Below are 18,325 nucleotides of genomic sequence, written 5' to 3' on the forward strand. Positions count from 1 at the left end.
GACGGCTGAAAGAGGCTGAATCATTACAGAGCAGCAGGTGCCTGCTCTCTGAGCATCACTGCAAACAATATCATTACACAGAGGTTTGAAAGGAAGAGCAATGCCAGGAGGGTGGTAACTCCCTTCTTCCCCCTATCCCCTCCTCTTTGTCCTTCTTGAGCACTCGCTCACTTTCCTCCTCTTTTTTTCCCCTCTCCTCCCTCACAGTCTGTTTCCCTCTCTCCTTTCTCTTCCCACCCCCGCCCCTCTGCAGGACTGCTTTGAGTGAAATCAGTACACCCAGCAACACAGGACTGCTAGTGACTTCCTATTTTATCCAATTAGAAGGAATAAAGGCCATCAAATCAAAGGGAGGCAGCAGGCAGCAGTTATGCGCGCTCTCTCTCGCTCTCTTCCTTCCACTGTTTGGTCAGAAGAAGATGGTAATCGATTACAGCAATCTGACAAAGCTGAGATGAGGGTGTAGATGGTAGGCTTAAGGGTTGGACCCGATGCTCAGCGAGTCTGATATCCGATCTCTCTCAAGGGAAGTAGGCTTTTCTACTGCAGTTTCTTCCTGCCTGATGCATAGAGATAGCATTCCTTCCCAATCAATCTAATAACTTTAACTCTCTAACAATAGGGTGATGCAGCTTAGGGAAATTAATATTTTTAAAAAATCATTTTAATCTTTGACAAATTTGCCTGTAAGTTATTATGGAGACGGGGATTGCATCAGCTTTTTAAATTCTGTTTTGGAAATAAATTTAACATTCTTAAAAGAAAATCAATCTCTCAAGAGCTAGTTTGTAACTGATACAGAAAATACAATGTTTAGGTCCTGCCTGAAATTGACAAAGATCAAGGAAATCTAGCATTAAGAAAGCTTCTGCTCTGTTCTTAACTTGGGCCATTGTTTGTCTGTATTGCAAAGATTTATTACGTCCTATGGTGCTTATTCGTGCCTCCCTTAAATTAGCATAAATCAAGGAGCAGCTTCATTTAAGTCAATTGCGTTATAATGGTGTAATGGAGATCAGAATCAGGCCCTTTATGTGGCATAATATTAACATATACAATGAGAAAAGGGGCTCTGATTCTCAGCCCCCCTTCTCCACCCTGTGCCATCATTTCCACCAGTGACTTGGCAGCGTTTTATACCCATTTTATACTGGTACAAATGATGGCACAAGGTGCAAGGAAACAAAGAATCAGTCCCTCTGAATTGTCCTGGTTTTGTTTCTTGTTTCGAATGTTACTTAGTGACTAGTTTCCTTTTTATTTATTCATGGCAGTTAAAAATAACTAACTCCCACCAAGACCTCAGTGTAAGGGTAACTAATCTTTGTATAAGCTAGGTTTATTGACACTGAGGTAGTTCCATGGGTGATCTGCTGTTTATCAAGATTGAACACCACCAGCAGTTTCTTTGGTGCCACTGGGACACATTTATACTTCGTGAAAATCAGCTGGTGTCAAAGGAATTATACCAGGAATGACTTTGTCCCATTATATTAAATTAAACCAATAGGGGTCTGCGCTCAGCTATGTTTATCAAATACTTCCTCTTAAATGAAAACAAATTGAGCATTAAGGCTCGGAAATCAAGCTCTCATAAGCTAGACAATCCCAAAATGTTACAGCAGTAGACAATGGGAATCCAAGGTACTCAGCACCTTCCAGAAACACATCCATGCAGAGTATCTTTGTTTGACTAACTATAGCAGTGGCTCTTAACCTATTTGCCATTGCAGGCTGCATATGCAGCTCTCTCTGTGTTATGTGGGTGGCATCCACACAATATATATACTCCCTGTGTGCCCTGAGGATGACACATGGGCTGCAGCTCTGTGCTGATTGGGCTGCAAGTGACCCACAGGTTGAGAACCACTGAACTATACAATAGTACATGGCAGAACAACACATGAGAGTCTGGGGAGAGACCCATGGTTACATTAAAAAAAACCCACAGCTGATAGCAACATTCTTTATAAAAATATAATCAACAATCTAAGGCTGTAATTCCATTGTGGGATCTGGTCTTAAGGTTTATGATGTGATCAGAAACCTTTGTCAGAATGATTGCCTTTGATCACATAGAGTTGCTTAGCTTTTTACCTTTGCATTAGCTAGCTGATAATACGTTGCATCAATACTGCATCTTTCGGCAAATATAGCAAAATACTTCCCAAATGGCAATGAATCACACACTTTACATTGCCACTGCTGTAAGACAGGGAGTATTATACTCATTCTACAGATGGGGACCATGATGTTTGAGTGTCTTATACACGTCTTCTAATGCATCTCACCACTGGATTTTTTTTTTACTTAGCCTAACTTTTTTCCAAATCTTGCTCTCTTATTACCCATAACTATGACCCTTTCGCACATCTGGATCCCTCCAAATCCATGTAACCCGTTACCGTATTCCCCCATGTGGAGCTGCCTTCTAGGAAAACTACATATGTTTGTTCTCTGAATCTTTCCCTCTACCCTAGTCATCATTTCCGTTGCTCTTCTCTCAGTTTTCTCCTCTTTGTTGACATCTCTCTGGTGTGGAGATGACCAGATGTGAATGTGGTAGGGGCAGGCTCACAAGTGCCATGTCGTTAATTGATAAATAATGTCTAGTTCTATGGAGGGTGTAGAAAGGGACGATCACCTCCTTTGCTCATGCTGCGACCCCTCTGTAGCCCAAGAGCCCGTTGTTTTTCCTTTACCACTACACCACAAGCTGAAGACCACTAGGGCCCCACTGTACGTCGAGCTCTAATTCAGTGTGCTTGGCCTGGCCATTTATTTTCAGCCCTTCCACCAGGTTTTCAATCCACGTGACATGTCCACACTCATTCAAAATTGTTGCTCAGGCCGTGCTTTGTGAGCCTCTCACACATATCCATTAGAACAAGCTCTCTTATGAACGCTGGGTGAGTCCCCACTGCCCACCTCAGCCGTGACCCTCTGCTGAAGAGTGGAACACCACGGTGCAGACAGGCGCTACGCAGAGCACACAGCTCTCTCCTGCTCGCTAGGCGGCCTGCTCCTGCTGGGGGATTGTCTGCTCCGGGGCACTGGGAGCAGGGTTGTGCGAAGGGGGGGTGGGGCAGGAGGGAGGGAGCTGTGCTTAAAGCTCAGCCTGCATTGCATCACTGCAGCTGCTGAACATGACTGGCAAAAACCAGAGTAACTTACTGTAGCTCCTCATTTGTTTCAGCTCCTCCTCCACATGCCAAGGTCCTGCCTGTCTGCACTATCTCAGCACTTCGCTCGTCTAGACACAAACCCCTCCTGCTGCCTGCCTCAGCAGCATCACAACAGGCCTGGCTCCCCTCCAAGCTGCAGTAACCCCCGCCGTTGGTTCAGCTTCTCACTGCTCTTTCCTGCAGGTCCCTTACACCAGAGCACCACCAGAACTGGATCACTGTCTGCCTCCTCAGCATTAGCAGTAGCTCTCAGTTCCTATTCTCCCTCACATGATCCCCTTCCCACCTAGCCACCTGCATTGTCCTCTCATCACCCACTCAATCCCCCTAGCCCTCCCACACCCCCGAGGTTTAACAACCCCCACTGCCCTCCCTCACCACGGGGTGGGTGGGGCCACACCCTTCTTGTGGACTGTCAGGGCTCCATTAACGTCTTCTGTGCCAACAAGCTTCTGGGTGGGAATTGGAGCCCAGGGAGCAAAGTCTGCATCCTCTCCCACTCTGCATTTCTGGCCCTGCTCCACGCATGGAACCTGGGCCAGGGGGACAATCTGCACAAGTGCTGTAATTCTAGCTTTGAGAAGCGATTAGTCTGGGCCAGAAAAATTACTGGTCAAGGCACCCTCTCACAAATAATCTACCAAAGATGACATCAGTGGCTAGGACGTGCTGAGAATGGAAAAAAAACGCTTACCAAATATGCCCCTTGAATGGAAGCCAGAAAACGCAAGAAGAAAGAGAGGAAGACTGCAAATAACATGGAAACAATCAGTTCTGAACTGCATCAAGCACCTCAACATGAACATAAGAACATACTGTACTGGGTCAGACCAAAGGTCCATCCAGCCCAGTATCCTATCTATCAACAGTGGCCAATGCCAGGTGCATCAGAGGGAGTGAACCTAACAGGTAATGATCAAGTGACCCCTCTCCTGCCATCCATCCATCACCACCCTCTGACAAACAGAGGCTAGGGACACCATTCCTTACCCATCCTGGCTAATGGGTAAGATGGGAAGATTTGGAGAAATGGGAAAATTTGGAGAGAAGGGCAGTTGATAGGCAAGGATGGCAAATGTGGGTAGCCCAATGTGCTAAGGTCTAAGGTAAGGCTTTGAAAAAGGAAGGTATTGGAACAGGAGGCACGCTAGTACTCCTTATCTCGCTTCACCTGGGGAGTGGGGGGAAATGTCTTGCCATTTGGTGTTTTCCTCCTATAGGCTGTTTTTGGTAGCTACTGCAAGGGAATGGTCTCTGGGTTACAGTCTTTCTGTACATGCATAAGTCCGGGTACAGATTCGCCACTGAACGCGCTCTCCCCATTGTTAGTGCCTTTTTCTCAAAAATAGCTTGAAAATTCCCCCCGGCAGCTGCAAGGTTTGGCTTTTCATTCCTGCATTACCATATGAGGAAAGATGTATATTGTTTTAACATGGTTCTGTTGCAGGCTAGAGGAGATGAGCAGCTGGGAGTCAAACCAGCAATGGGTAAATGGGAATGGAGACTCTGAAAGGAGAAGGGAAGTGAGTCTGGGTGACTTGTCTATAGCTTGCAGGTGCAGAAGTTAACCAAACTAACCCACTGGTAACAAATCATAAGAGTAGGCTAGGCACGGGTCTCCCTAGGTTAACTCCCTGTGCACAGCTGTATTTCTGCATAGGTACATGACTTGGGTCTCTTTGGCCAAGAGGAAAAGGTTGTACAGATTCCATGTCAATGAAGCTGCTGTGTGGCTGTGACCGGACTCCTGCCGTATAATAAATGGTGGAGTTGAACTTAGAAGTTTGCAAAATATTTTTGTATTGGGTGGTGCATTTTGCTGGTAAATTTAATATAAATCCCTTCACTGCTGTAAGTTCTCAAGAAGAAGAGAGAAAACATCATTATTCTCAAGACTGAGATGGGGGAAGTGAGCAGAGGAGTTGCTAGAGGCTGTATCTGTCCTTCTGACTGAATAGGTGTCTAACGTGGCTTTCATACATTTTAAGGCTAGAAGTCACCCTTCTAGTCTGACCTCCTGCATAGCACAGGCCACAGAATGTCACACTATAAAGAACCATCCTCCAGCAAGCCACAAATGTACATAAAACATTTATCAAAATAAAGTATAAATAAATAGATCATCACCATGAAGAATATCCACTGTCAGCAAAGTAAAGCAACAAGTAACATTATTCTCAGGTGGTCACTCATCCATGTACTAACGAGGCCCAAACCTGCTTATGGTTTTATAAATTAGGCCTGATAAGCCTTATTACTCATAGCATGAGGGTAATCTGATTTGAAATATCCAGCTGCTACACTCTCACTTTAATTCACCATATTCCCTACCTGGATTCCCTAAGAGTACACTACATTCTGGGAAGCATCAGGCCCTGAAGAGACAAAGTATGTGCTCATGGGCAGATGTACTGTATGTTACAGTTGGACATGTTGAGTCACAGGTTGAGAATGGATGATGGTTAGTAGCAAAACACTGGTGTTGATAAAGTGATTCATTCCATGCATTGCACTCTTGGAATTTTCAAACAGACATGAGCAACAATATGCTCCTGTGGTATTAATACAGGGAACCACTCTATCAATTTGTATTTCATTCCATTTTTTCCATACACTGAGAAATTGAAAACAGTATAACTAGGAGGATTAAAAAGCTGCACATTCATTAATAAGGGATTGATGATTAAGATTAAAAGGATCCCTCTTATTGATTATGGGCCACTTTCTTCCAATTAAATAAATGCAGCATTTAGAAGATGGAGGTCATCAAAAACCACCAAGAGTGCCAAATGCATATCAACACTGACAGCAGTTACCCCCTCTCCCCAAAATGTATCAACTTGTGTGTGTATCAATATGTATACATAAGGGGATATCCATGTGATAAATTGGGGAACCACATGGTAGATCCATTTGTCATGCACCTTTGATGGCTCACCTGTCCTCTGCCCACTAATCCATCTCCCCAGGGACTAATTCCAATCATCTGAATCTCTGAGAATTTCAAAGAGCTCCATTAAACACTCCCACACAAAAATGCTTAAGGAGAAATCCTATTTCTCTGTAAGACCTTCACTGGAACTGCAAAAGCTAAAAGCGAGACCAACCTGAGCCTAGCTGTCACATACAGAAGACATCATTTTTCTGAATGCGGGTGTCACCAGGGCGGTCGCTTCTCCCCGGCTCCAAACCATGTGCTGCCACGCTCGGTTCTTCAAGGAGGTTTATTTGCACAACAGAGGTTATCAGAGAAGCAGAACCCAGTCTTAACTCAATCCTCAGTGACAGGCTTCAGGGCCACCCCTCCAAGGGGTCTCTGGCCCTCCAGCTCCTGCAAGCTTCCTAGCTTGGCCAGCTCTGCTCCCCTCCTGGAGCAGCAGTCACAGGGCTGCTCCCCTGAGCCCCTAGCCCTTTGCTCCTGGGACCCACCGCAGGCACTACCTCCACTCCAGTGTGACCTCCCCTCTGGGGCTCTGCCTGTCTCATCCCTCCCTCTCCAGCTGCCTACCAGCAGCCCTTTATAAGCCCAGGTGTGGCCCAGCCCTCCTTTAATTGGCTGGATTGGGCTCCGGTCCAGGGAGCTGGGCTTCGTCTATCTACAGAGAGTCACAATTCCTTCCCTGCTCCCACCTTGCTCTAAGAAGGGGCCATAGGAAGGAATTCATGACAGCCCTTTTGCAGGTGCAGATGACTTCTGGACAGTGCATGCTCGGGGGTGGAGTGAAGGTACTGTCTACTTCCTGACCACTGGAGAGAGAGAGTGTGTGAGAGAGAGACGAAGCAGATGTCCCATGAATCCTGCTTTCTCCCATGCACACATAACTGACCCCTCCCCTTCCCTCTGCCATCGCCCCATGTTACTGGGAGGACAACTGTGCTGGAAATCTGTACTTTTTTTCTCACCTATAGTTTTTGGTATGTGCGTCTTCTTTAAGGAAAAGGCAGGAAAGCTTTAGTGCTAAACACATATAAGCCCTAATCTGAGATAACACTTAAGCATGTGCTCAACTTCAGTGGGATCCCTTTGTGAAGACTGTATTCCCTTGTGATGTGCATAATAAAAGATAGGAAGCAACGTTCAACGAGCCTTCTCGAACATGTACCCGGAAGTGTGTCAGCTGGGGGCAATCACAGCAACATATATTTATCAGAAACCTGCAGACTGGTCATGATGAATATCAGTGCACTTGAAAGGTTAATGTTCATCCCAGCATGCATATGACTTTACTGTGGAATCAAGTTTACATACAACGTATACCCATATATTATCCATTGGCAGAATGCAGACTCTTTAAGGGCAATCACTGTGGTTTACAGAAACGTGCTTTACTAAAAACTACGGGTTCTCTCAAGAAATGTTAATCATTTCAGTGTTTGCTGCAGGTAATTGTAACAGAAAGATGCAATAAGATGGGCTGTTATTTCATGGGAACAAAAGGGTCTTCTGACTCTCTTCATCCTCCAGTGAAATGTGAGACACTGCGTCTCTTTCATCCTAATCAGAAGCTCAGTTTGTGGCACTCCCTGTGACTCACGAATATGACATTAAATATGAATTTCAGGAGCTTTAATCAATGGCAATAAATTGCCCAGCTGATGTATACACAGGCTCAGACTGTGCTGAATACTGGAATTGTCCAATGGAAAAATTAATCAGGGGAATTATATAGTAAAGTAGCATTCAGGAAATGAGCAGGCAGTTTAATACAAGAAATACAAAGCACCCAACTCATTTTTTCTGCCTAGGACCGTAAGCAGTGGGAGAGAGATGAGCACACCACATGTATTTTACTTGAGAACAATATTCTTCTCATCTCCCCAGTGCTGTAGCATCAGAGTGGTTCACAGTCTTTAACGTTTTTATCCTCACAACGCAGCTCTGTGACCCCCATTCTACAGCTCAGGCACAGAAAGACACTAAGTGGCTCACCCAAGATCATACAGGAAGCCTGTGGCAGAGCAGGAATTTGAACCTAGGTCTCCAGAGTGCCAGTCTACCGCTCTAACCACTGGACCTTCCTTCCCCACTACTAAACCTCAGAAAAAGATGACATAAACAGCACCTCTAGTTCACTCAGCAGGCTCTGCACCAAACAGAGTTCTTAACAAAGAACCCAAGGATGAGGGCAAAAGTGTTTTTCTGCTCCTCCCCCACCATCTTTAGGGGCTGATTTACCACCACCCCCAGCTCAATTTAGAGATTCCTTGAAAACTGATGTAAATAGAGTAAAGGGACTCAACTCTGTATGGGGATTTATGATATACATACTACATAATTATTTCACGGGGAAGCTTAAAAAAGAAAATCAAGGCCTTGCAACCAGTGCTAGATGGAAGCATTTTTACAACTTAAGAACATAAGAACGGCCATACTGGGTCGACCAAAGGTCCATCTAGCTCAGTGTCCTGTCTCCCATCAGTGGCCAATGCCATGTGCCCCAGAGGGAATGAACAGAACAGGTAATCATCCAGTGATCCATCCCCTGTTGCCTATTCCCAGGTTCTGGCAAACAGAGGCTAGGGACACTATCCCTGCCCATCCTGGCTAATAGCCACTGATGGCCCTATCCTCCATAAATTTATCTAGTTCTTTTTTGAACCCTGTTATAGTCTTGGCCTTTACAACATCCTCTGGCAAAGAGTCCCACTGTGTCCCACTGATTATCCTCATTCCACCAAGTTTGTGTGATGCCTGTTATATCAACATCCTCATTTAATATGAGGCACTCTAGTTCACCCATCTTATTATTTAGTCTTCTAGCATTGGTATATAAGCACTTTCAAAACTTGTCACTTTTTAGCTGTATTCCATTACATGATGTAATTGAGTGAGACTTGTTTTCATTTGACTGTTTCTCATCAGATACTACCTGTGTTTTATCTTCCATTCTCTCCTCCTTACTAGGACATAGAGAATCTCCATTAATAGACCCTCCCCTAAGGAACGTCTCTGTCCGAACCACGTGCTCCTCAGCACCTGTCGGCTTTCCCCCAGCCCTTAGTTTAAAAACTGCTCTGCGACCTTTTTAATTTTAAGTGCCACAACCTGGTTCCATTTTGCTTTAGGTGGAGCCCATCCTTCCCGTATAGGCTCCCCTTTTCCCAAAAGTTTCCCCAGCTCCTAATAAATCTAAACCCCTCCTCCCCACACCATCATCTCATCCATGCACTGAGTCCCAGCATTTCTGCCTGTCTAACTGGCCCTACGTGTGGAACTGGAAGCATTTCAGAGAATGCTACTATGGAGGTCCTGGACTTCACTCTCTTATCTAGCAGCCTAAATTTGGCCTCCAGGACCTCTCTCCTATCCTTCCCTATGTCATTGGTACCTACATGTACAACAACCATCGGATCTTCCCCAGCACTACACATAAGCCTATCTAGATGTCTCGAGAGATCTGCAACCTTGGCACCAGGCAGGCAAGTCACCATGCAGTTCTCCCGGTCATCGCAAACCCAGCTATCTATGTTTCTAACTTAACCCCACCTCCCAAAGTTATAAACATAAAGATGTTGCAGGCTTATATTTGTGGAGTAAACTTTGCAATAAAATCATACATTCAAGATTTGCTAAGCTTCAAAAGTTCACTTGCAAAGAATATCATTACTTCAGTGCAAGAGCTAGTTCAATATACAGCTTTCTACAAATACCTCCAAAATTTGAATTTAATCCACAACATCCTGACTCATGATATCCATTCAATTATATTGTCTAGCACAGTTCTGGACATGTCTATCCAAATGCATCTTCATGGTGTTTAAGTAGCTGAATCCAAATTTCCTCTGCTTAAAATAATTTCAACAGCATAGCACCTGTATACTGCAAATATTCCAATAAAAACAGACATCAGTATGTCTCATAATCTCAGCATCATCAAGGAGATTTAATATATAATACTTGTCTCTTACTTTACCCACAAAGCCAAGAAATGAATGAATCACTCTTTTGGCATTGGAGGGAAAACTTTGAGGATTTCCAAGTAATTAAAATTCAGTCAAGTAAGAATGACAAAGGGAATTTTATGCTTAGTCAGCACTCTGTATTTTAACCAATTTTGGCTTGTTGCATAGAATCATAGAATCTCAGGGTTGGAAGGGACCTCAGGAGATCATCTAGTCCAACCCCCTGCTCAAAGCAGGACCAATCCCCAACTAAATCATCATAGTTATGTTTCTAATCTGAAACCTTTCAATTCATTGGAGATATACCAATCTCCTAGAACTGGAAGGACCTTGAATAGTCATTGAGTCCAGCCCCCTGCCTTCACTAGCAGGACCAAGTACTGATTTTTGCCCCAGATCCCTCAGTGGCCCCCTCAAGGATTGAACTCTCCACTCTGGATTTAACAGTCCAATGCTCAAACCACTGAGCTATCCCTCCCCCCAGCATTGGGCTGCTAAACCCAGGGTTGTGAGTTCAATCCTTGAGGGGGCCACTTAGGGATGTAGGGCAAAAATCAGTACTTGGTCCTGCTAGTGAAGGCAGGGGGCTGGACTCAATGACTATTCAAGGTCCCTTCCAGTTCTAGGAGATTGGTATATCTCCAGTTATTACCTTCCGCTAAATGGTGTTTTCTGATGCATCTCCCCTCTGCTATATCTTTGGTACTGTATGCATTGCACATATCATTCCACAGTCTGGCACAGGGACTAGCATTTCACGGTTTACAGCATCAATAGCAAAAAGGCAGTTATTCTTCTCCCATAGCATGACATTCACATTACTACAGGGTTGGCTGATACTGAGCTAGAGAGAGGAACAGGGACAGTTACCAGCACCTGGATAACGTGCCCACTGCATTTACATTTCTATCCACTTACCATGTTGGTTAGTGGGTGAAAGCAATGCTGCTAAGCTTTTTCAGTACATAAAACAGTCACTGAAGTTGCTTTTCAAGCATCTAAGATGACCTGCATTTAACTAAGATAATTAAGAAACAATCAGATACAAAGTTTGGAGCTGTGCAGCTGGATGAGTGTTCCTTGCCAGAATTTCAATAACTAGCTCTGCTAAAAGAACGCAGGGGATTTTGTGCATATGTGTGTGCCAGAAGAGAATAAAATTCATTCCTTAACCTTCCACACTTAACAAGCATTAACAAATATCACAATGTATCCATTAGGGTTAGACACTGGCTAATTAAAAAAACCCATGCATCTGGGGTCTAATCAGTAATAATAATTACTTGCAGCTGTTTCCACCACCTTCCATCCCCTATCTCCTCCCCTCTCCTCCTCCTCCAATAAAAACTCTGTGGATTCTTGTAGTTACAGGAAGTTGAATGCATTATTTATGTGGATGCAGAGGCTAGAAAGTCCAGGCATGCTGCTTACCACTGTTGTGGTAAGTTACAGCTACTGGCAACAGAAAGCTTGCTTGTGCATTAGGTGCTGTGGACAGATTTCAACCTTGCCAAATGAAATAGCGAAGTAATAACAAATATTAAAACAACAACCAGAAACAGTGCTAGGAATAGAAGGCAGGTCTGAATTCACTGCTGAGACAGAGTACAGTAGACCATCAACAGTAAGAATGATCCAGTAACAATTAACCTGTTACAATAAGATTGTACATTTCCTTTGATCTATTAATATGATTATATTCAAATGTATTTACTCAAGCTAGGAATCTCCAGAGGATGTGTGGGGAAAACAACTACAGAAGGCACTACCTCAGTTAGTGGCCAAGATGAAAAGTAAACGACGGCCTTTAGTGAGGCACTTCCCTCTTCCATTAAAACAATGCACTTTTTATTCAGAAAAATCATTGCATTTGTCCATGATTTCAAGGAATATCAAACTGGTAGTCAGGCAAGCCGGAAATGCTCATTTCCTGGCATATTAAGCAATGATCTACCATTGCAGACATGTATCTGTCAAGTTGTCATCTGCGCACACATTCTGAAATAATGCCTTTCAGATTTCATTTCCAACCTGAGCCTGGGCAACAGATCATGCCACATACAAATATGGATGCAGAGGCTGACTCCCTGAAATGAAGGCTAAGTAACAAAGGAGGGGAGGGGATGATGTGACTTGAACAGGTAATAAGGTTGCAGACTGTACAAACTAATTACAATAATCAAATGAAATCAATCCTCTCCTGATAGGCTGCATCTGTTCTTCCCAAAACGAACTCCGCCTTCTTTTTTCAAGCGGGTGATCTCTGCAGGGAACTTGTGACTCTTGACACAAGTGCTTAGCTGTGAAATCTATAAATAGCAGCAGATGAATGTGTGATGCTGGCCTAATGCTGAAGGCTCCCCAATACTCTGCACATGGACCTTGAAGAGCCTTACTGATTTCAGGGGGACACCACATGTGCACAAAATGGGCCCTTGCTGAGAGAGCATACAATAGATCCATTAGGTTCATGGTAGGACCCAGCGGTCCAGTGATTAGGGTGCTAGCCTGGGTCCTGGGGGATCTTGGTACAATTTCCTGCTCTGCCACAGACTTGATCCTGGGCAAGTCACTTGGGTCCAGATCCTCAAAAGGTATTTAGGTATTCAGCCTCACTCCCATTTGCCATCTAAATACCTTTGAGAAGCTGGGCCTTAGTCTCTGTGTGCCTCAGTTCCCCATCTGTACAATGTGGATAACAGACTTTCCTACCCCACGTGGGGTGATGGGAATATAAATACACTAATGAGTGTGAGGCGCTCAGTGCCTGGGATAGATGGTGCTTGCAGGAGCTTCCTATTATAGTATACCCAGTGTCATAATGCAATCTTTGGGCTTAGGGATTCTCTGTGGGCAAACGTAGGAAGAGGTGGACAGGGGAGTGGGCTGAACACTTCTGGAGCCTTCTCTGGTAGTGCCATCTGCTGAAATATGTCACAAACATTGCAGTAACTTGCAGAAAGCTTCCATGGAACTTACACAAACACTGTAGGTCTCGCAAAGTGAACCGTACGACATTGTGAGATGATGGTGTTGCACCAGGTTAAACTCCCAATTTCTTCCTGCTCCCTGCTAATTACAGTCCCTTAGCAACAGTGCCTTAGTTATACCAGTAGTGGCTGGTGGAATTTCTGAGCTTAAGTAATTGTCTCCTGTTCCTACTGGCTCTCTGTACTGGGGCTCATGGCAGGAAGAACTGCAGCCTTCCATCTGAAGGTGACTCCATCTCTCCCAAGTGGCCATGAATTAAATGTAACCTTTTCAGCCATCCTCTGACATTGAACCTCTGTGTGTCCTAGAGAGGCCCTTCAGCACCACTGTGGGGAACAGCGCTGGGATGGCATAGAGACCCTTTTGTAATTATTTGGTCTAATCCTATTCGGAGAAGAAAGGCTTTCATTTGCTAATGTAACAAATACGTTTCCTAGAAGAAGACCCCTCCATTTAAAATAAAAACAAAACAAAATCTCAAACAACATGACATTTATTGTGTGTGTGAAACGTTGTATGTTAACTAGATCAAAGGCTGTTTAATATTTAAAGAAAAGTTAAAGAGGAAAAAGCATTATTAAATGGCGGCAAATTTTGAAGCTACAATTCTGCACTCCTCATTATACAAGTGCAAACAATCTGAAGAAGCTGTTACGTTATTAAAGGTGTATACCATCCAAGCAAAAGAGGCAAATGTATTATTTCACAGGGATTTTTGTATTGCAAAATATTCATATAGGATCACATTTGTGGTTGACAAAGTTGCTGTTAATTTAATGCTGTGATAATGTTATACTGGTTTCTATGCTGTCAATTGCAGGAATTAACTATTTTAAATGCTGATCAGAAATTCAGGTAGAAGTTTTAGAATTATAGTAACCTGATTTATTGAGCAACAAACAACATGCTTTCTATAAAGCCATGAGCCAAACCTTTAATCCCGTAATAGGGAATGTGGGTTTAGAGCATCTTTTTCATGCATCACACAAAGAGCAAGGTCTTTAAGATCATCAGATAATTTAAGAAAAAATGCTCCCTACCTGTGTAATAAAGAGCATTTAAATTACTTCTGACATCTGTCTGTTGCTGCATGACATACCTGCCTCCCCATAAGCCTGCTCCCACTGACATCAATGGTTAAACTACCACTTATGCCATTGATGGGTCCCATGTACCTATTCTGGCACAAGCTTAGCCAAATCCTGGTCCCACTGAAATCAGAGCCCAAACGCGCCTTGATTAGAATGAGACCACAATTTGGTTTCTCTGTCATACTTATCTGGCCCTTCACAGTCTTTAACATATCCTTGCAACACCCCTGTGAAATAGGGCGGTGCTATTTATCCCCTTTGTCCAGATGGGGAACTGGGGCCAAGAGAGGCGAAGCCCCAAATCCTCAAAGGTATTTAGGTGCTTAACTCCCATTGCTCAAGTTCACACAAAGTCTTTGGCAGAGCAGAGACCTGGACCTGGGTCTCCTAAACTGCAGGCCTAATCACTGGACAATCCAGTCCTCTGTCTTAGCTGAACACCAATTAAACGCATTCTTGTACAAATGTTGTTTATCCACCTCTGCATTCGCTTAGTCAGATTTTACGTTATTGAAGGATTTAGGAATTTTTAAGCAAAGGAGCATTTATGGAAAATCTAAGGTGGGGCTGTAGACAAGAGTGGTATGATCACCGGGAGCAGACGCGAAGGTCACAGAAGCTATGCAAATTCATTGTGGGACCTTGTAAAACGCTTCGTTCATTCACCTATCAAGTGCAAGTAGCTGCAAGCTCTCTTCACAGCCTCCCATGCAACAACAACAAAAAAAGGGGGGGATATTTGGGTCTGTGGTGGGGAGGAGAGAATATCAATTCCAAAGTTACAATCATCTCAGAGACAAATCACTGCTGTCAATGATTCATATGTGAGTTATAAAACCAAGGCAATTAACTTAGATCTTCAGACCTGACTGGTACAGCCCAAACGACAGTCAGAGACAAAAAATTACATTTGTATAGCTGATTCCCCTCCCTCCCCACAAACAGTCCACCTTAAACCTGTAAATTTCCTCACAGTAAAAGTATGCCTCGTGTGAAATAGACACAATTATGGAAATCCCCTCTGGAAACTGGAGCAAGGCTCACAATCCCCTAGTTTGCCAGGAAATGCATCCTTCCTTATTTACTCTTCCCTGTAATGAAGAGTCGAGTTCACTGTCTTACCCTGATGACGAGTAAATTGCTGTCTAATCTCTATCTGCACCAAGACAATCCCCTTCCCCAAGGCAGACTAAGCATGCAAATTCTGAAGACACACTTGATATCTTCCAAATGATTATGGATGAGCCAGAGCTTTAGTGGCACTGGCCCTCTGCACAGAGGTAAATTTCTCCTGCTATGTGCCTGTACATATTTATTGTATGTACAAAGACACACAGAATTCATACATATATCATACAGATTACCGTGTAACCAGTCTACGGTCACCTAGGAACTTTACAATTACTGTGATGCACACCAGTCACTCAGCACTTCAGAAAGTCTGTGGGATTAGAATTCCCATCCTCTATTGTCTACATTCTCACATCACACCCTAGTAGCCAAATGCCTCTTGCTTGGAAAGCAAAACCCCCTACCACTTGAGCTAAGGAAGGATCTCTGTTGGCTGCTGTCAGTAAAGGAAAATTGTGCCCCTCTTTACTGCTAGAATTCTTCATGGATCATTGTGGCCAGGGAGAAACAGTCAAAGTTTCCTAGCAAGATGGAGGTAGAAAAAAAACTTTTTTGGGGGGAGGGGTGTCATTGAAAATACCTGTTCATTTAGAGCCACTGAGGCCACAATCTTAGTAGGATTGAGAAATGGATTAAATATTGGTATGGAAAATGAAAACGTCTACAAGCAGCATCAGATAGCATACAAACTATTTATAGAAGAAATATAGACACTCATGCTTCACAGCATAAGCCAAGCATGAACCAAGGGGGCATTAGGAAGACATTTCCAGATGAATAGGTTTTACAAAATTGTCTATTGGGGTTTTTTTTGCACCCTCCTCTAAATCATCTAGGCAGAGACAGATCCTGGAATCAATGGATCACTGCTCTCATGTGGCATGGCAATTCCTTCGCTCCTGTATCTGTCATGGACGATACGGTTTCATGACATTTGGAAATGACACATGATTTCAGCCACAATATATGATCATATGCCATGGCTATGGTTCCTTCTAGTCAGGGTAAATGATGGGTTCGGAGAGCTAGGAGCCAAAGGAAAGACAGAAACTTCAGTTGGTTACTTTCTGCTTAGCGCAGACCACCTCCCCAGCCCCTTTGTTTATATTAGGCATGACACGGTACTGAGGCCTTCAACTCCTACTGAAGTCAATGGGAATTGAGGTATTCCTGACATCATATAGGACTGGGCTTATTATGAGCTACTTCACACAGTGTATAATTAGACTGTGGAACTCATTGCCACAGGCTGCTGTAGAGATCAAGAATTTAACAACATTCTAAGAGAAACCGGATATTTAAATGGCTAAACAGTATAGTCATAGTTATAATTAGAAGAAAAGTTGTAGAAGGATATAAAACCTTGCGCTTCAGAGACTACACCAATCTCTAAATATTAGGGGCTAGCTGGAGAATCCTCTGGTGGGCAGATTATTCCACATCTTCCTACTGCATGGGGTTCTTGCACCTGCCTTTGAGGAATCAGGTGCTGGTCTCTGTCAGACGCCGAACTAGATGAACAAAGTATCTGATCCAGTCTGACAATTCCTATGTTTTGTCTTTCTCTGACTAATCTTCTTCTCTATTTTTGCTGATGTCAGAATTCACATACACCATTTGTACAGCTGGTCAATTTCACTTTCTTCTCTGGCCAGATCAACAAAAGGCTAAATAGCAAGACTGGTTTGTGGGAGGTTGATGTATATGTGATCAGTGACTGGCTGGTATAAAGCTAAATAGATGGAAGTTTAATTTTTAATCCACTAATATTTCAACCTCACTGGGGGGAATCATTTCCTTCTGTTTCCATGTCTTCCCCCACCACCCCATCACCATGTTTGTAATTGTTCATGGATGGAAATACTCCTGCTTTCTTTTATTACTATCACTGCTATCCTAATTGTGTTTCATGTGTTTACAATGTTACAGTTGTGTGCATGATGCTTTACGCCTCTCTCACATCGTTCCTAGAACACCTGACTACCACAGCAGATGGACACTGAATGTGACCCTGAGAGCAATTACGTCTGTCCAAAAAGAACAGTCAATCTTCTTTTCTGCTCTTTGGTATATTACTCAGCTTTTATCATTAGATAAACCGCTGAGTTTTCTTACTTGTGTTCCTGTGCACACTCAGTCGTAGCAAAGCTACAATTTTATCTTGGAAAGTTTATGAAAGGTCATGAAGCTTGTCAGGATGAAAAAGGCAAAAGTCATGAAATTATGGTACAAACTCTATCTCCTTGAAAGTCCCAGGCATTATTTAGCACCAAAACCACATCTAATCTGCTTACAAAATCTTACCTCTTTTTTCAAAAATGTAGGTACTTGGAGTGAGATTTACAAAGGCACCTAAAGATGAATGTAGGAACCTAGTGGGATTTACAAATGTGCTCTATGAACTAGGCCACCTAAACCCCTTTGACTTTCACTGGGCATTAGGCACCTAAATTGCTCAGGTGCTTCGTAAATTCCAGTAGGAGCTTACTTGCCTCTCTAAGTGCCTAAATACCTTTGTAAATCTGGCTCTTAGTGCTTTGTAAAAACTGCATGTGCCATTTTGTGCAACCAAATTGTTGCCTTCGATAGTTTGTAATGCAAAAGAAAATGAAGCAGGTGAATCCTAGTTTTTTATGATGGAGAAACCAAATGTTTGTTTGAATTATTTAACTCCTCAGCAGTGTTAGTGACGAGTTGCTGTTTTTCTAAAACAAGTTTTAAAAATAATTTGATTTTATTTGAATAAAACTGTGCTAGTGCCTAGCTAAGGTGTTTCGATGAGAGCTGTGTTTGCTCAATGTGCTGTTCTGCAATGTAGGCATTTTCTACTTTTTTGCTTTTTGTCTTTTATCACAGCTGGTTGCAGGTTTTGGTGAATGACAGTTTAATGTTAACAAGACATTTAAGAACAATAAAATTAGCCAAGATCAAATATCATCCCAAGTAACAGATTCGTAAAGAATGAAAAGGAAAGCAGACTGCTGGGTAATAATTAATAATCCCTTCAATATGCAAATGAATGGC

The 18,325-nt window shown here is 43.2% G+C and overlaps 1 protein-coding gene across 1 annotated transcript in view; it reads right to left on the reverse strand.

Annotated features, from left to right (window-relative positions):
- NRG1 (neuregulin 1) overlaps positions 1–18,325 on the reverse strand; it is a 261,497-nt gene that overhangs the window by 144,444 nt on the left and 98,728 nt on the right. The gene's annotated exons all lie outside the window — the stretch shown is intronic.

This window comes from Mauremys mutica, chromosome 6 (assembly GCF_020497125.1).
Source record: "Mauremys mutica isolate MM-2020 ecotype Southern chromosome 6, ASM2049712v1, whole genome shotgun sequence".
Taxonomy (NCBI): domain Eukaryota; kingdom Metazoa; phylum Chordata; order Testudines; family Geoemydidae; genus Mauremys; species Mauremys mutica.